Raw genomic sequence first — 19,221 nt, forward strand, 5'->3', positions numbered from 1 at the left:
CTCTTGTATTCCACATTTTGATATCTCCAACATACTCAACTGAGTCAACTGTACAACTAAATTGGGAAGGCGTTTCAATTCCTGGAATCCATGGAGCAACAACATATTAAAACTCGATAGGAAACCAAGCGAATGTGGCAGCTTTTTCAACAAACGACTTCCCAGGTAAAGATATTTCAAATTCCTTAGGCATGTAGTCTGTGCATTGGTCAACTCTTTTAAGTTGGTACCCAGAGTATTTAACCATACCAACGACACTTTATGTTCCAGGTGGGACAACAATACTAAGTCCATCCAAACACATCCTAATAAGTATAAGAATTGAAGTGTGGTGATGTTTCCAAGTGTTATGGGAAAACACATGCAACAATGACTCAAAACTAGGAATTCGAGTTGCAATAAATTCCCCAACGAATTCAGAATCTTCTTCAAACTTTTGCATCCAGAAAAATCAATGCTTCAGACATTCATTAACTCCCGAATGATTTCGGAAGCTTCTTCAAACTTTTGCAGTTACCAAACTTAATGGATCAGAGTTTTGTCAAATTTCCCAAGGAGTGTGGAAGACTTTCCAAACTTCTGCAATCGATCAAACTTACACATTTGAGATTTGTTAAATTACAAAATAAATTATTTGGAAGCATATTCAAACTTCTACATCCTGCAGCGTAATGAACCTAAGGTTTGTTAAATGGTTAAAGGAAGTTGGAAGCATATTCAAGTTGAAACCTCGTAGGCAAATGCTTTGAAGATTCTTCAAATATCTAAAGGAATCTAAAAGTACCTCCAAACTTTCGCAATTAATGAGATGGATTCCTTGGAGATATGTTAAATCTGTGAAGGAATCTAGAAGCTTCTTCAATCTTTTGTAACCAGTGAGTTAAATGTGTAGGAGATTTGTCAAAATCCTAAACGAATTTGGAAGTACCTCCAAATATTCATAGTTGTTGAGGATGATTCCTTGGAGATTCATTAAATCCCCCAAGGAATTTGGATTTTTTTTTAAATTCCTACACTCAGATAGACCAATTTACTGGAGATTCATTAAATGCCCCCAGAATTTTGGAAGTTTATTCAATCTATCCAAAATAGACATCTGGGGGTGTTGGAGATTTGTTAAATCCGTGAAAGAATCTAAAAGCTTCTTCAATCTTTTGCAATCATAAAGTAAAATGCCTCTGAGATTTTCCAAACTCCCAAAGGAATTTGAAAGTACCTCTAAACTTTCGCAGTCGCTAAGGATCATTCCTTGGAGATTTGTTAAACCACTGAGCCTTATCGCTATACATATGCAACAACATAAAGCTCTCATACCATGATAAACAACAACAACAATGTAAACTTTGAAACGGGAACCCATACTGTTACCCGTTTTGTAGAGATAGCAAAAAAGTGACCTGATTTCGAAAAGGGGTTATGCAGAACACACATGTGTTTTTTAAAGCTTAGTTTTTGGCACTATAATTTTTTTTATGTACATTGCGTTTTATAATGGTAGTGTTTTTTATGCTGATTTAAAAACGTGGTAATTCTGCACCAGACCCTTTTTTTAAAAGGTTCTTTTTTTTTAACTTTTTTAATTTTCTAATGTATGAAATGTAAATAATTATTTTGTAAACTTAATAATTTTTTAAGTGGTTTTTTTCTTCATATTTTCTTGTTTTTATTTTAATTTTATTTTTTTTGTAGTGAGGTTTTTATTGTTTCACATATTTAAAGACGAAGGTTGATATTTTGAATTTTCGATATTCTACATAATTATACATTGTTAATTAATTTTTCAATCCACAAGAAATAATTGCTTCTAAAAAACAATATTTTTTAACAATTGACACAAAGAATAGCCATTTTTAACATAAATATAATTAAAAAACTACACGTTTTGATAATTTTTTGCTACAATTGACATGCGAAAATCACAATTTTTATACGAAAATTTTAACTAAAAATAGTTAAATAATAGTTTTTTAAATAAATTTCATGTCAAAAAAATAATAATAATCACTTCTTTTTTTTTTCAAAAAACAATGGTTAACTTAAAAATTAATGCTAAAATCACATATTACAAATATTGAATGTATAACAACCTCAATTGAGTGTATATTCTTCTCATAAAATGTCAAAGTCAAAACATTGCAAGTATAACTACTTAATAGTTACAAAAAATGAGCTTGATTTCCAAGCATAACTTAAATTTAATCAACAATGTCACGTAATCCAAACTCTTCGTCCTCTAGAGTTTCATCATTGTTTTCTTCCTCAATATTTTCTGCTTCCTTTTGCTCATTTTCGTCTTCTAATGGATCTTTCATGTCTGTCAATCTCCCAATGTATGTCTTTCCAAACATCCCATGTAATGGTGGTTGAGGTTCCTTTGCCTTTTTTGCCACACGTGATTCACTAAAGTCCCATTTCTTCAACCCAATTTCTTGCATTGCATCTGGAAGAAATTGAAGAGCTTTAATTCTTTGCTGAATGAAATTGCATTGTAATGGATCTTTTTCAATTGCAATGCAATTTCTTCCTTTTTGAAGGCTAGTGTTGTACCTAGTTATCAAGCACAAAAGAAATAATGAAGTAAATTAGTACAATGACATATTAATTAAAAAAATAACATATTGAAATTCAATTCTATATAATAAAACTTACTTGATCCAGAAAATAAATCCAGAACCCAATCTCCTTCTTTTGAACATATGTCTATAAGATAGTTAATCAATAATTGTGGTTTTTGATAAATGTTAACTATCTCTCCTTTTGCTTCTTTGTCTTCATATATTATTTTTCTCACAACAACATCATAACTCAGTGTTTGGCTATAACTCTTTCCGTCCACCTGATTAAAAATCATAGACATATAGCTATCATATTTTTCCCAACTATCAATATGAATGAACTCACAATCATTTATAAATACTTGATCGTCACGGTTAAGAAGATTTGACTTTTTCCTGTAACATGAAATAATAAAAGGTCAATCAACTTGTACATAAATGATTTTTTCAACATTAATCAAATATAAATTTTAAACGTCCTACCATGTAAGCTGCATCCTTGAATTTGTTTTCCCTTTGAAGCTTGACAATATCATTGCCAATTTTGTGTCTGAATGAAATGTCACAAATCTCCATAATGGTGATGACGTGACTTCTACAAATCCTGCAACCAATTTACTAAAAGCTTGATAAGTATAAGGGTCACTATCGTAGTCAATATTTGGAATACTGAAACCATGGGGAATATCTGCAATAACTAGGGCATACCCCCTTTCAGGCATGATTTTAGCAATGTCTTCACAGTCGCTTTGAATTACCTGATATTGAATAGTGTCTAGCCCATTCCAAATGAAATGAGTAAGAGTTGGATCAAGTTCAACATTCTTAACACGTTGCTTCCTCAGTCTTTCGGTCTTTATTTTTTCAATAAAAGTTCTTAAGCTAGTTAGAATTCCATTATCATCCTTCTTCATCTTTTATAAAATAAACAAATATATGTGTAAGTTATAAATTAAAAATAGTACACAGATGAATAAAAACGAATGTGTAAATCAACATACCTTTTTAAATGTAAGATAAAAAGCTTTTAATGTTGATGTAGAACTTGAATCTGGATAGTTGCGTATGACATCATCCCAACTATCTTCATTCAACAATCTAACCATTTGTTCTTGAATTTTCATGTAAACTTTGTGACTACATAGATAAAGTAACAAAAAGTCAATATAATGATATGTATAACAAATACTACCAAGAACAACATGTTTTATTTAAAAGAAAATTATAATCTAGAAATAAATAAAAATAATTCAACAAACTTACTTTTGAAATTCTTCGGACATTTCTTCCAATGATAATTCCCCTGACTTCACATGAGATAATATTGTTTTGACAATTTTTTCATCTTTCACTCCTTGCATTGCTCTCCAAAGTGTGATAGTCATATCTTCTGGAAGCTGCTTCAAGTCAGGACCTAATTTACTGCCACCACATATCAATGGCTTAGACTTTTTAACCTTCTGGTTTTTAATGCTAATGTTTTCCCACATGCTAAAAATCTCATCAATCAAGTTCCAAACATCTCCAGTTCTAAATGCCAATGGGAAAATGTTATCAACACCTCTGAATATATCACTAGGAAGGTTGCGTTTTCTACCTTTTGAATTGGGTTTCTCTTCAATTTGATAGCCTATTTCCATACAACATTCCCTTCGGAAATCTGCAGTAACATTTATCCTGTCCCCACCACATTTTTCTTGAAATTCACTATGAATAAATCTAACCATTTAGATGAAAGTCATAAACATCCTATATTCATTATCTGAATTATGATCCCATGCCACTAACTTTGCTTCTGTATCCAATAAACTAGCATAAATGATACATTTCATTGTTTCAAAATGTGGGTTATTGGGATATTCCTCCATCAATTGTCTTTGAGCTTCTACAGAATGGTTCCCCCCAAGCACATAATAATTGTATTCAAAACATTTTGACTTATCAAATGCTTCTTTGTTGGGAACTTGAATTGGATCAACAAGAAGCACATAATTAACCACATGAGCATATGGATTATACCTCATCAATGTCTTCAAGTTGTGAACATGCAGATGGTGTGGCTTTTTGACTTGATATTGACATTGTCCTTCACTTGCCTTATAGGTGTGTCTGACATTAAGCTGAAATGTACGACCATCATCAATTAAGTTTTTCTCTGTCAAATTCTGTTGAATGGAATTTTGTTTTGTTTTGATAATGCCATCCTCTAAATCAACTCCTGGTGTAATGATTTCTCTGCTTTCTTTTGAAGTTTCACTAGGTTCTTGACTGTTGGTAATGACTACTTCAAAATCTTCAACTTTACTTTTCTTCTCCATAACATTCTCAATAGATTTATTTTTGGGCGTTGTTACTTTTGGTCTTTTACGGCTCTTCTTAGTTCCAATGTCATCTTCGGTAACGGCAACATATGATTCACTGTCAGTTTCAACTTCATTGCCCTCAAAAGTAACTTGTTTACCCTTGCTAGATTTATCCACTAGAGGCCTTTTTTTCTGATCTTTTGGATGTAGTTTCGTAGCATCATCAATTACTACATTTTTCTTGTTTTCCATATGTTCTTCTGACACTGAGTAAAAACTGTTGACAACTTTCATGATATCATGCTCTATGAAATGAATGCCTCCCAACCTAATTGAACAACTTTCAACAAAATTCTGCCAAACAAAATATCATATGTCAATAAAAAAAAAAATAAAAAATATAGCGAGACACTTTCAAGAAAACAAAATACAATTATAAATGACAATACTTATGATGTTTTGTTTCATTTCATTTACGATTTGTTTACACAACTTTGTAGATACCTCTCTCATGTCATATAATGAATATGTTAGTTGATATTTAATCCTTTCATGTGACTTGGGAGCTTTTGTAAGTATGTAAACAACTTCAGTGTCTGGTACCGAACACATATCTATGACTCTTCTCATCAGCTCAAAAATTCCATTTTCATTCGGTATATCAATATATAGATATATGTTCACACTTTGGATTTCTCTTTCTTTCACATACCATATTCTTTATGGGAATTTCACCTCTTTTGAATTCTTCCAGTCTGAAATCATCTTCTTATCATTTGAGGCACTTGAAAGATTTGTAGCCATGAGCCCAGGTGGAGTTCGTTCACCAATGTTTTTTGAAGATGCACCTTTAAGTGTCTTTGGTCCAGACATATTCACAGAAATCTTCTTTGATGCCATTTTCCTGAAAAATAGAAACACAAATTAGTAAACAACGAAAACATATTAACTTAAATCCACAACGAAAATATATCCTAAATTTTTTAATTTGTATAATCAGATAATTGAAATTAAAAAAATATTAACACTAAGAAATGGCAGAAGCCTATTGACACCACCTTGTCAATCCACGAAGTGGGGGGCGATTTCCCCACCCCTTACCCTGCACGCCCCATACCCCTCTTCCCCTCAATCGACCCACAACACCCCACCCCGCAATCGGACGGCCATCCAACCGCATCCTTACCCCCCTTCCACACCTCCCCCCTACCCCCATGCCACCCCACCCCCCAACCACTTCCCCTCCATGCCCCCCTCCAACCCCCAGCCCCCCTCTCGGCCCACAACCCCAATGCCACTTCACCTCCTTCCCCCTCTCCCCAACTCCCAACAGCCTACCCCCTTCACCCCAACTGAGCCACCCCACCCCGCAATCAGATGGCCACCCCAGCCCACCCTTACCCGCCCTTCCCTCTACCCCTTAACCCCCCCTCTCCCCTACCCCCTACCTCATCCCCCCTACCTCACTCCCCTCAAACCGACCCCTCATCTTCTCCTCCTCCCTTCCTCTCAACTCACCACTCATCCCCCCCTCTTCCTACCCCTCCTCCTCACTCCCCTTCCCCCCCACTACCCGCGCCCACCCCTACCCCTTGTTCCCCCTCACTCCACCCCCCTTCACCCCTCATCCCTCCTCCTCACCTCAGCCCTCATCCCCTCACTCCCCTTTGCCCCCCTCTACCCAGCCCCCCCCAACCCTCACCACCTCCTCCCTCCCAACCTTCCCCCTCACTCCCCTTCCCCCCCCCTCTACCCAACCTGCCCTCTCACCCCTTGTTCCCTCTCACTCTACACCCCCCCCTCACCTCACCTTTCATCCCTCCCCCTCACTCCCATTTCCCACCCTCTACCTAGTGCTCCCCCCTCACCCCTCGTTCCCCCTCATCCACCCCACTCATTCCTGCCCCCCTCTAAGCGGCCGCCCCCCTCACCCCTCGTTCCCCTTCACTCTACCCCCCCTTCAACCGTCCCCCCTGCCCCTCCCCTCACCCCCCCTTCCCCTCCCCTCACCCCCCCTTCCTCGCTCCCCTCACCCCTCGGCCCTCCCCCCTCACCCTACCCCTAACCCCCCCTCCTTCACCCCATGGCCCCCTTCCCCCCTTGGCCACCCTACCCACCCCCCTTCCTCACCCCTCGGACTCCTTCCCCAACCCCTTCCCTCACCTTACCCCTCCAACCCCTTGGTCCCCCTAACCCATCGGCCCTTCCCTAACCAACCCCCTCCTCCCCTCTCCATCCCTAACCCCTAACCCCTAACCCCCCTCACAACCCCTCAGCAACCTCCCCCCCCACCCTACCCGTACCCCCCCCCTCACCCCTCGGACCCCCGCTAACCCCTACCCCTACCCCCCCACCCCTCGGCCCCCCCCCAACCCTACCCCTACCCCCCTCCATCCCCTCCCCTTCACCCCTCGACCTCCCCCTAACCTCCCCCCTCGGCTCCCCCTCAACCTCCCCCCTCGGCTCCCCCTCACCCACCCCAACCGCCCCCCTCACCCCTCGGCTCCCCCTAACCTCCCCCCTCGGCCCCACCACGCCCCCCTCCCTGCCCCACCCTCTCCCTCCCTCCCTCCCCCCCTCCTTCCATGCCCCCTTCCCTCCCCCGCCCTTCCCCACCTGCCCCTCCCTAACTGACTTAGAAATAAAGAGATGCAGGCGTGGTGCGAGGGCAGGGCCGCCGGGGCATACCGATGCACACGCAGGGAAGGAAAGAGGAGCGGGCGGCACACCAGAAGCAGCCCAAACTACTGAATAAAAGAAATAGGTAGGGGGGGATCTCTTCTTCTGAGCGGTGGGTGGGATCTCTCGATACATCCGAGGAGAGGGTAAGGAGATTGGACACGGGAGGAGCTTGCCCCCCCTTCTGATCCGTCCGATATGGAGAGGAAACAAAATCGGGCTTTGGCCTCCTTGCTAGCCGGGCCCCCCTTCAAAGGAAGGGGGTGGGGGGAAGGGTGTCCGGAATCTACCTCAAGGGAGAACCTTCGTAGAGCTCAGGCAGGACGACGAATCCCTCACCATATGAATAGTGAGTGACTCCGTCCCTCACCCATATGATGAGTGAGCGTTAAAACCCTCACCATCCCGCTTCCCTCGCCTCCCGACCTCCGCCCCCTCGAACGACCACCCGGGCGCGAGGGCGGGCCTCCGGGGTGGCGCAGGGTGGGTGGTCGTGCCCCACCCCACGCCGCCCGGAGTGGCCATCTAATTCCCCGGAATCGGACGGCCACCCCAGGCGGGCCGCTGGGGTGGCACGGGGAGGGCGGCTGCGCCCCTCCTCGCGCCAGCCCGACAGCCCGCCGGCCCGCCCGGGCTGGCCGGGCCGCCGGGGTGGCATGGGGAGGGCGGTCGCGCCCCTCCCCGTGCCACCCCGACAACCCGACGGCCCGCCTGGGGTGGCCGTCCAATTCCGGCCACCTCAGGCGGGCTGGCCGGCCCCCGTGGCCGCCCTCTCCGCGCCACCCCCGCCCCTCCCCGCGCAACCGTGGCGGCCCGCCCGAGGTTGTTGTCCAATTCCGGGAATCAGATGGCCACCCCGAGCGGGCCATCGGGTGGCGCGGGGCGGGGCACGGTCGCCCACCCCACGCCACCCCAGCGGCCCGAGTGGTCGTCCAAGTGGGCAGAGGTCGGGAGGCGGAGGCGGGGATGGGAGAATGGGTAGGGGGAAGGTTACAGGGAGGGGGCAGGGAAGGTTACGGGGGTGGGTAGGGGGGCGGTTTAGGGGGGGTGCTTGGGGGGGGTTATAGGGGTGGTTATGGGGGGGGGGGGTTACGGGGGTGGGTAGGGGGGCGGTTACGGGGGGGTGGGTAGGGGGTCGGTTAGGGGTTAGGGGGAGGGTTACGGGGGGGTAGGGTTATGGGGGTGGTAGGGCGAGGGTTACGGGGGGGTAGGGGGGAGCGGCGAGAGGTGGGGGGGGTAGGGGTAGGTTTGGGGGGGCACCCGAGGGGTGGGGCGGGGGGTAGGGGTGAGGTGAGGGGGACCAGTTGGGGGGTTAGTGGTGGGAGGAAGCAACGGGTGTAGGGAGAGGGCGGAGGGGTTGGGGGGGTTATGGAGGTGGCCGAGGGGTGAGGTGGAGGGGGGGGGTTGTGGGGGAGAGGGGTGAGACAGGGACGAGTGGTGAGGGGGGTTAAATGGGTAGGGTGAGGGGGTAGGCGGGGTGACTGAGGGGTGAGGAGGGGTGGGGGTAGAGAGATGGGTGAGGGTAGGTTGGACGGTGAGGGGGAGCGAAAGGAGGGGGACGAGGGAAGGTGGGGTGAGGAGGAGGGGAAGGGTGAGGGGTAGGGGTAGGGATGGGGGGAAACGAGGGGTGAGGTGGGGGAGCGGGGAATGGGAGTCGGGGAAACAAGGGGTGAGGTGAGGGGGAGGGGAAGGGGAGTCGGGTAGGGGGGTAGGTGGGTGGCTCCACAGGAGTGAGGTAGGGGGCTGGGTAGGGGTGACGGGGTCGTGTGGGGTAGGGAAGTGGGGCAGAAGGGGGGTTGAGGGGTGAGGGGGAAAGGGGTTGCTGAGTTTGGGGAGGGGCCCCGAAGGGTGTGCGGAGGGAGTGGGTGGCCAACCGATTGCAGGATGGGGTTACCCTGGGCCCACCATGCTCACGTCGGAAATATTTATTAATTTGGTTGACAAAAAATTTTAAGTTTATAAAAAAAAATCTAGTGGTCGGTCGATTGCAGGATGGGGTTGCCCTGGGCCCACCATGCTCATGGCGGAAATATTTCTTAATTTGGTTGACAAAAAATTTTAAGTTTAGAAAAAAAATCTACTTCGTTAAACTAATTTAATATGAGAAATTTCAAGGAAAAAAATTTAACTGACCTTTCAATTGCGGGAATTCTTCGTTGAATATGTTGTTGATCCCAATGTAGCTGCTCCACAAATTCACTCCAAGTCTTTTAACGAACCTCAGCAAACCTTGATGTAACGTGAGTAATAGTGATAATGGAATATATAGGTGAAACTATGGAGATGTTTTACCGTACGGTGAATGCGGGATTAATTAGTTTTAATAAATTTTAACATGTTAATTTTTTTATGGCGATGAATGAAAATATGATAAAGCGAACAGTATGGAATTGTTTTATAGCGGGGTGAATGTGGGATTAACTTGTTTCAGAATGTATTATAAAAATTTAAAAAAACATTCAATTGTTTAGTAAATATTATATACTTTGACTATTAAAATAATTTAGGTAGAAGTTGTAGTTTATAATTTTAACTTTAATGATTTATTTCATAAAAAAAATTAAGTTTACATTTTTCATTAAATTGCATAATAAAATAATGAAGTGAAATAAATCTCACAAATTTTTAGGAGGGAAATATTTTCACGAAACTTTTTGGTTGGAAAATTTTTGGAGGGAAATATTTTTGCAAAATCTTTAGGGAGGGAAAATTTTGGAGGGAAAATTTCATTCTCTAAGCTATTATAATATCTTTAGGAGACTCTCCATTTGTATCATTCAACATCTTCTATTTGAAGGGGATGGATTGTCCTAATAGTGAAGTTTCGATTTATACAGCATCAACATCTTCATCGCATAAAAACTCTATTCATATGGATGAATATAGCGGGAATTCTTCCACTATGAATAGAAAGTCAATTCTTCCACTTAGTCCTGATCCTAAGGACTATGAGAGCAGCACTGATGAAAGAGGGGATGGAGAATTTCAAATAAATAAAGAGTCACATATTCCACTTTCTCTGAATTCAAAGGACTATGAAAGCAGTAGTGATGATGAGCTTGATGACAAATTTCAAAAGAATGGAGTCTCACGGTGTCCACTTAGTCCTAATTCTATGGACTATGAAAGCAGCAATGATGAAGAGCAAGATGGTGAAGTTCAAAAGAATGGAGTGTCATGGTGTCCACTCAGTCCTAATTCTAAGGACTATGAGAGTAGCAGTGGTGAAGAGCGTGATAATGAATTTGAAAAGAATGGAGTGTCAAAGTGTCCACTTAGTCCTAATTCTAAGGACTATGAGAGCAGCAATGATGAAGTGCATGATGATGAATTTCAAATGTATGGAGTGTCAGTGTCCAGTTAGTCTTAATTCTAAGGACTATGAGAGCAGCTTTGATGAAGAGCGGGATGAGGAATTTCAAAAGTATGGAATGCCACGGTGTCTAGTTAGTCCTAATTCTAAGGACTATGTAAGCAGCTTTGATAAAGAGCGGGATGATGAATTTCAAAAGTATGGAGTGCCACGGTGTCCAGTTAGTCCTAATTCTAAGGACTATGACAACAACAGTGATGAAGAGCGGGATGATGAATTTCAAAATAATGGAGTGTCACGGTGTCCACTTAGTCCTAATTCTAAGGACTATGAGAGCAACAGTGATGAAGAGCGCGATGATGAATTTCAAAAGAATGGAGTGTCATAATGTCCTCTTAGTCCTGATTCTAAGGACTATGAGAGCAGCAGTGATGAAGGACATGATGATGCACTTAGTCCTAATTCTAATGAGTATAAAGGTAGCAGTGATGAAGGACAAGACGATACACTTAGTCCTAATTCTATGGACTTTGAGAGCAGCACTAAAAATGCACACGAGGAAGAATATCCAATAAAAATTGAGTCAAAATTTCCATTGAGTCCGAATTCTATGGACTATGACAGTAGCACTGAAGAAGGGGAAGATGAAGAATATCCTCTAAGTCAGTATTTGAAAATCACAGTTGATCATAGTGTGGATAACGTTCCTCTTAATGATGATAAAATTCCTTATACAAATGATGATCTAATGATGGAGATGTTGCCAAGAAATATTGTATCGAGGAGTAGGAGCAGACCTTTTCGTATCAATGCAAGATGTTCTAGTTATACAAGGGGTAGAGCAGAATATCTGATGAGAAGAAGTTCTATCAGCGCACTCATTTCAAGTGAATGTTGCCAAAAAGATTGCTTGAAACATATGGATTTCAAATTTGCATTAGAGAGCAGGAAGAGATATTTGTCAATGAATAAAAGCATGCAAAATTCATATTTAGTTGGGTGCATGCAATCTACATTGTCAGGTTATGATTATCATATTAAGACTTTATTTATCTGTAGAAAAGCTTTCAAAATGTTTCATTCGATTGGGAATTTTCGTCTCTCGAGAATTCAAGAAAATTTGGAAAAGGATCCCACATTTTATTCTAAAGTACGTCATAAAAGACAGTTTGGGCCATTATCAAACACTGCAATGTCATGGATGAAAGATTTATTTTCAAAGCATGGAGAGTGTATGCCAAATAGAGAGACAATACATATTCCAGATAATTTTTCAAGACGTGAAATCTACAACTTATATAAAGAATATGCAGAAGGTGCTGAGGGACATGGTCGGTTTATTACATATCAATATTTTGTGAAGATATGGAAGAAAGAATTCAACAATGTCCGTATTCCTAAGAAGACAAGGATGGGGATTTGCAGTACATGTGCTTCTCTTAAATAAAAAAGGGACAAATGTGAAGCGTCAAAAAGAGGTAGGCATTCATAACTTTAACTTTTAAGATTGTATATTCATCAAGTATGAAAACATATTTCTTAATGGCTTTCTTTTATGTTGTGTAGATTCAATTGTCAAAGAACTTCAGGAGCATTGCGAACAACAAACAAATGAGCGGAAAAGGTTGTACAAGCATCAAAAGAAGTGTTATGATAATCCAAATAAATATTTGGGTTTGATAATTGATGGTATGGACCAGAAGAAAACACTTTTACCACATTTTGTTTGCACACCCAAAAATCTACAGGAGGAAAATTTTATTCAGTATCACTTGGTCGGTTGTATGGTCTTCAATGGGAAAATGTTGCCAAATTTGTACTTCACAGCTCCAAGTATTCATAATGATGCAAATCTGACCATAACCATAATTCATGATGTTCTTTCTCATTGGTCTGGTAATCTTACTAAAGTTTTGTATCTACCATTGGACAACACTTGCCGTGAAAACAAAAATCGGGTTGTTTTTGGATATCTAAACATGCTTGTTGAATTGAGAATTTTTCAGAAGGTAAAGGTTGCTTTCCTTCTTGTTGGGCACACTCATGACCATATTGATTAGATGTTCAGTCGTTTTTCAGTCACATTGAGGAGGAAGGAAGCTGGGAGCTTACCATCATTAATTGAATGTATTAAGAAATCATACATGCCAGAGCCTACTTTTGATGTGTTGGAAGAAACTGTTGACATGCGAAGGTTTATTATGGGATCATATGGTGAGGGGAAATGCATTGAACAACTTAATGACATTAGCTTCCAACATCAATTTCGTATCAAACAAATTGATGGGAAAACACTAATATGGGGCAAGAAGTATTCAACTACTACAGAATGGGCACCGTCATCAGGTTTGCAATTTTTGAAGTTCATTCCAGATCATCCAATATTTGCATAGAAAATATTGTTATTACAATCAGTTGGTGAAGTTCATAATGCACGCAAAGAAAATAGAGATTTAAATTATTTTGATTGCCTAGAAGAAATTAAAAAATGTATTAGATATACATATGAGTACTTTGACATTGCTGATTCAGTTTGGTGGTAGTCATTTTTCAATAATCAAAGTGATATCATTTCAACAAGAACAAATGAATATATACCTTTGAAAAATCCATTTATTTGGCCACAAAATGTGTCGAATGCACATGAGGAAATAACCATTGTTGAACAACAACAATCTCAAGGTATCATTAATTCTTCATAGGCAAAGGAAAGATAGATGTATATTGGTTCCAAAAGATCCCATGCACAACGTGAAGCCATGGAAGACCTTTACAGGGGTTCAGTACAGGATATTAAGGAGGGTTGCATGATCACAGTGCTAGCGATGGAGATCTCAATGGCTTTCCATTTTGGGTTGCTAAAGTTATAAAGGTATTTACAGAAAATGAGGATGTTTCAAGTGTTGAAGTACATTGGTATGCCACAAATACACACCCATTCAATGGTGTGTATAAGCCAGAGATGGTAGTTGACAAAAAAATGGTGGAAAGAGAAAAAGAAAGGGTACGAATATAAATCGTCGCCGCATAGACATATTGAAATTGGAGGATGTTGACATACTTGTTTATGACTTCAATTTAACAAAGAGGGGAACTCTTCGCTTCAAAACGATAGAGATTTTGAAAAGGTTGTTACCAAAAGGAACAGTGTTGAGATGGGAGTCTGCTGAAACTAGTCGTAGATCTAGAAGAATTTTGAAACCTGAAATGATGGGCATGCATGTGGACTCAGATGGGGCACTATTTGATGAAAGAGAAGAATATGGAACATCTTCATCAGCATCTAGTCACTCATCTGAAGATGTGAATTCTGATGGCGTGCAAGAAAATATGAGTGATTTTGAATAATTGTTTAAGACAATTTATCTAACTGATGTATGCATTGTCTCTTGAAATAAAATTTTTGATTTCCATATGGTGTTAAATGAGAAGTTATGAGTCATTTTTTTGTTGTTAGATCATTTTACAAGCATTTTTTTTTTAATTTTGAAGATTGACCCTAAAAAAAAAATCATCATTCCAGTATAATCAATTTTTCATTTTCAAGCTATATTTTGCATGAAAATTTTGTTTTCATTGTCATTTTTAAAACATGTTCAAAATTGTCCCTAAAAAAAAAAACATTGTTCCAGTATACACACTTTTCGTTTTTAGCACTGTTTTTGATGTTTTTTTGGCGTTTTTTGGCCAGAGTTCTCATTTTGAGTTTATAGTTCCCTTTTCAAAGTTTACATTGTTCAATCCATAAAGACCTATGTCAATCATAAAACTGAGATGTTTTAGCTCCTTTAACGACTAGTCCTTGAAGTGAAAGATGAACCTGGATTAGACATCAGTGAACGATGTTTGATATGGCTTGGATTAGGTTCTTTAAGTTTACCACAAACATCAAAAAATTGATGCCAAAATTTCTTTTGAACAAAACCAAAAGAGAGCCCATTTCACTTATAGATCAATTCTTAAATACAACAAAGTTTACTTCAAATATTGTGCTTCAGGAGGTATAACTTCATGATGGTTTTATATATTCCTTAGATACATGCACATGAGTTAATGAAATATTTCCATGAATCCCACTTTTGTCCTCAAAAGAGCTACATATGAAGCCCTTAAATAATTCTCAAAAATTTTGCCTAAAGAATCCTTAGACTAGGTCACAGATCTGCATTTAAACAACGAAAATGCCAACAAATAATCAACATATATTCCCTAATAGGTGATTGATATATCAAAAAGTTTAGGCCTGAGTATTGACTGAATCGAACATATGAGAAACCTCCTTTTCTAGGGTCAAAACAAAATAGTGCTATAGAAGGATCCGAGTATCCATGCCACAAAGATTCACCTCTATTGAATTATGAAATTAGGCTTCAAAAATAGTGCGAATAAACCAAGAACCTTTTTAAATGAGTCTACATGATCTTCAAAGAGTTTTACATAGAGTGATCCAAGTTCAATCTGAATTTTTGGCTTAGACTTTCCTTATCTCAAAGGGTTGAAAACCTACAGAGAAAGCACAATACCCAACAAATCACCATGACCTGAAAAACAAAAGGATAAACCCTAGATCTCCTTGAGATATGCTTGACTACTCAAACGCTACAAAGATAGAAAATATATCATGTTGAATGCCTTAGATGTGTTCAGGAAGGAGGCCAAATAGTCCTCCTACAAGGGCTAAAAAGTCCTTTGCAAAAAGCCTTGGATTTGGCTTCAAAACATGTCTTAGATTTTCCTCAAAAGAGGCCAAATGAGCTTAAAAAATGCTCCAAAATCCCAGTGAATAACCATAAGAAAAATAAACCTAGAAACCATTCTTTGGTCTTTAACCTTCATCAAATATTCAAGACTACTCCATGTTGCAATCCAAAACAAAGATATGTCGCTTAATGATTGATCAGTCTTGCTTACTAGGAGGGAATATGTGACCCTATATATAGGCATAAACGCTTCTAGGAGCAGACTTGAAAAGGAGGAAAGTGGACTTGAAAACTCGTGGGAGCCAAATTGAAATTTGAATTTCACAAACTAATTTTGGAACCAAAAACCCTACAACCCTTTTAATTGAAATTTTGGTTATTTATCCTTTATAAGAATTGACTTTTGACTAGAATAGGATCAACCCAATTTAATTAATTTTCTTTGAATGAACAAGAATGACTTGTAGCATATCCTTTTGGGTTTTCTTGGCCAGCAATGGGGCTCCAATCTTCATAAAGGCGTAACTCGCCAACTGCGAGGAATTAGTAGATGTACCACCTACTATCAGAATCGACATGAAAAGGATAATAAAAAATGATGATCCTGACCCAAAATAGTTTGATATTCCTTTTCATTCTGGTCATAAAAAGTGAGGCATATTTTAGCTGTTGTTTGGGTTGACATCAATGACAACCATGGTTCAACATTCTCCACCACCCCCAACTTGTCCCTATAAAACACAAACTTTCCCTTTACTAAAGGCTTGGTGAGAATATTTACTACCTTCTCCTCTATGGAGATGTACTACAATCTCATATCACAACTTTGGACCTTGTCTCTAATGAAGTGGTATCTAATCTCTATTTGCTTGGACCTATCATGAAAAACTTGATTCTCATAGAATTTAATGCAACTCTAATTGTCACAGTGAATCATAGTGGGCCCCATCTCAAGATCAAACAATTGTATTAGCATATTGTGAAGTTGTATGGCCTTACAACTCACCAAATTCATTGTCATGTACTCAACCTCTACTCAACTAAGTGCCATAGAGTGCTTCTTTCTATTGTAGCATGAGATCATAGCTAATCCCAAGCTAAAACAACTTGAAGTATTTTTCTTGTTCGTTGCACTCCTTTCGCAGTATGAATCTATGTAGCACCACAACTCCACTCCACCAACTCTGACATATCTCATTCCATACTCCATTATGCCATGAGGATAGTTGAGCACATGCATTGTTGGCACACACGAAACCCTCTTCGAATCCGCCATGAATTGGTTGAGTGTGTTCACAACACAACAAATATATGGCCTAGTTTTGACCAAATATATCAAGGACCCAATCAACTGTTTGTAAAAGGTGGGAAGAAGAAATGCCAACTCACCCTTAGAAGCACTCTATTTCTTTAAATTGGTGGTCACAGATGTAGACATGAACCTGCAATATTCCATCTTGAATCTCCTCATAATCTCAACTACATACTTTCCCAACCCAAGGGAAATCTCTCATAGTTGTTTCCATACCTGCAATCCCAAGAAGTTATGCATCAAACCAATGTCCTTCATCTCGAACTCTGAAGCAATGTCCTCCTTTCACATCCCTATGAGCCTCTTTGATCTAATTAAGAAAAGATTATCAACATAGAGGACCAAAATAAGCAGATCACCTTCAACAAGTACATAATACGAGTTTGCTTCCGCCTCATTTTTGGTGAAGCCCAATCCCAATAGGTACTCATCAATCCTATATTAACATGCACAAGGTTTCTTCTTAAGTATGTTTAAGTCCTTTAGTCTGCATACATGGGACTCCCTCCCATGCACCTCAAATCCTTGAGGTTGCGCAATATACACCTCTTCCTCTATTTCCCCATTAAGCTAGAAAATCTTCACATCCATCTAATGAATCTTACACCCCATCTTTGAGGCAATAAATATAGCTACGTTCATAGATGCATATTTGGCAACGGGTGCAAATATTTCCTTATAATCCACTCCCTCCTTCTGGGAGAATCCTCTTGCCACAAAGTTGGCTTTGTACTTCTCAATACTACCATTCATTTCATACTTGGCCTTGTAGATCTATTGAGAAGTGACCAAGGACTTCCCCTTAATCCTTGATACTATCTCCCACTCATAGTTCCTCATGATAGGATTATACTCTTTCACCGTTGCATTCCTCAAAATTTATGGGTATGTTGCCTCTTTAAAGATAAAAGGCTCAAACTCACTGATGTTTCTCACCAAGGCTATATAATTGGCAAATATGGCTAGTCATCTACTCTCCTTGAAAGTGTTGCTAGGAGAATCTACATGGTCCTCCTTAGCATCTCTCAATTTCTACTTATCCCATATTAGACTCCTCAGAACAGAGCTCGAAGGAACATCTTGCTCCTCCTCTTGGTTAGAAGATTGTGTCCATTTTGTTGGTGTTGTTGGTTCCTCCCCAATCTTCGAAGCCTCACACTCCCAATCCTTTTCCACTGCTAGACATGTCTCATATGTCCTTCTAAAGGTCCTACCCTCTTCAAATATGACATCTCATCTAACTATTATCTTACTCTGCCCCGGAATGTAGACCTTGTAGTCCTTTGAGATCTCACTATATCCAACAAATATCCCTCTCTCAAATGAGGGCTCTAGTTTAGTCCTCTTCTCAAAAGGAATATGGACATACATTGGACTTCCAAATATACAAAAGTTGTTCACCTCTGATTTCACTCCTGTAAAGCCAAGTCAAGAATATTGTCCTCCAGAGGAATCATGTTATATAGGTATATTGTTATGTCCCAAACCTTCTTTTACAACAACATAGCCAAATCCTAATCGTGGATCATGCCCTTGGCTACTCCAACTATACTACTATTCTTCCTTGTCACTCCACTTTGTTGCAAATTATAAGGCATTGCTAGCTCTTTCTTGATTCCTCTTAATTCCTACTTACCTACACAAATCATCACCTCTTTAGACTAAATATTTTTATTTTTATTTTTTCTAATTAATTTATACATACTTTAGTAAAATTTCTTTTAAATTATAAAATTTAATTACTCCAAAAAAAATTAACAATTTGAAAATTTAATTTATTTATATATTTAAAAACACATTTTAAAAAACAAAAATTTATAAATATTATTTTTTATTAAATAAAATATTGTGTCGACAACAAAACAACGTGATTATAATTTTCCATTTTATTATTTTTAATTATTATATAAATATTTAAAAAACTAAATAAATTTCTAATATTTATTAAAGCAATAAATCCCCCCCAATTTCTAATATTTATTAAAGCAATAAATCCCCCCCCCCCCCGCAAAAAAAACTCGAAACATATGGAATACAGTTTTCATTATAATTCAAAAATACATCAAAGTTACATGAACCCTAACATATTAGAGAATAGTGAATAGGTTTTTCATTATAATTTTCCATTTTATTATTTTTAATTATTATATAAATATTTAATAAACTAAATAATTTTCCATTTTATTATTTTTAATTATTATATAAATATTTAAAAAACTAAATAAATTTCTAATATTTATTAAAGCAATAAATCACAAAAAAAACCTTCGAAACATATGGAATACAGTTTTCATTATAATTCAAAAATACATAAAAGTTACGTGAACCCTAACATATTAGAGAATAGTGAATAGATTTC

This window comes from Pinus tabuliformis, chromosome 1_2 (genome assembly GCF_031772625.1).
Source record: "Pinus tabuliformis cultivar Carrire ecotype Pingquan chromosome 1_2, CPIR1, whole genome shotgun sequence".
NCBI lineage: Eukaryota > Viridiplantae > Streptophyta > Pinopsida > Pinales > Pinaceae > Pinus > Pinus tabuliformis.